Genomic DNA, 1,170 nt, shown 5'->3' on the forward strand with positions numbered 1-1,170 from the left:
TACGTGCCGCGACACAAAAGTGCGCGGCGAGATTCGGCGATGGGCTTTTCCCGGTTCGCTCGCCGCTACTAAGGGAATCACGGTTGTTTTCTTTTCCTCCGCTTATTAATATGCTTAAATCCGGCGGGTAGTCCCGCCTGATCTGAGGTCGGAACGTATCGGTTGTTTGTTTCTTAAATTACACGGCAGCCTGCGGTCCGCGCTCCGCCCGTACGGTGACCGCCCGCGTCCGCTTCTCGGAAGCCGGAGAGGTCTCGTGGACTCTCAGCCGGCCCGGCCGCGCTCTCGCGCGGCGGGCGGACGGGGACGTGCCGTTTGACGACGCGAGAACCCGTGACTGTTTGCCGTCACAACTTGGGCGGACGACCGGAGGCGGCCGCGCGAGCGGCTCTCCCCGGTCGAACCGCCAATCTCGCACCACCGGAGCGGCCGACGGGCGTGCCGTCGGACGCCTGCCCGGCGGCGCATCGGTCTGGCCGAGTATCCCGGTATACGACCCTCAGACAGGCGTGGCCCCGGGACCCGCGGGTCACCGAGGCCGCAATGTGCGTTCGACTGGTCGATGTTCGTATAACCTGCGGATTACACGACGACGCGCAGATAGCTGCGGTCTTCATCGATCCACGAGCCAAGTGATCCGCCGCTCGGTGTCGGTTGTTTTTTTGTTTTGTTCGACGAAACTTCTACGGCCACGCGCCGTGCGCGGACGCACGACTGGGCACGTACGGTCTTTCGACGTGTTAACCATCTTTCGGTCGACGCTCGGTCGGGGGTCGCGGCGCGCGGGCGGTCGTCGAGCGAGTCGGCGAGCGCACGCGGCCACGGGGTCGGATGAGGCGCGCGCGAGACCGGCGAGTGCCGCCGGTACCGCGGGCCCGTCTCTAATGATCCTTCCGCAGGTTCACCTACGGAAACCTTGTTACGACTTTTACTTCCTCTAAACGGCCGATTTCGGTCATCTTCGCGATCGCGCGACGACCCAGCCCCCGAGGGGGCCGAATAACGCGCGTCCACTCCGAAGACCTCAATGCGACCGTTCAATCGGTAGTAGCGACGGGCGGTGTGTACAAAGGGCAGGGACGTAATCAACGCGAGCTGATGACTCGCGCTTACTGGGAATTCCTCGTTCACGTGGAAAAATTGCAAGCCACGATCCCTAAGCACGAAGGA

General features: G+C 63.2%; 1 protein-coding gene and 1 non-coding gene across 3 annotated transcripts in view; both read right to left on the bottom strand.

The window, feature by feature from the left end:
- Window positions 1-1,170, bottom strand: part of LOC100159991 (legumain) — a 521,349-nt gene that overhangs the window by 64,329 nt on the left and 455,850 nt on the right. The gene's annotated exons all lie outside the window — the stretch shown is intronic.
- LOC115033463 lies at window positions 494-652 on the bottom strand. The gene has a single exon (XR_003838820.1). It is a non-coding gene; the product is annotated as a 5.8S ribosomal RNA (ribosomal RNA).

The sequence above is a fragment of the Acyrthosiphon pisum genome, chromosome X, assembly GCF_005508785.2.
Source record: "Acyrthosiphon pisum isolate AL4f chromosome X, pea_aphid_22Mar2018_4r6ur, whole genome shotgun sequence".
NCBI classification, from domain to species: domain Eukaryota; kingdom Metazoa; phylum Arthropoda; class Insecta; order Hemiptera; family Aphididae; genus Acyrthosiphon; species Acyrthosiphon pisum.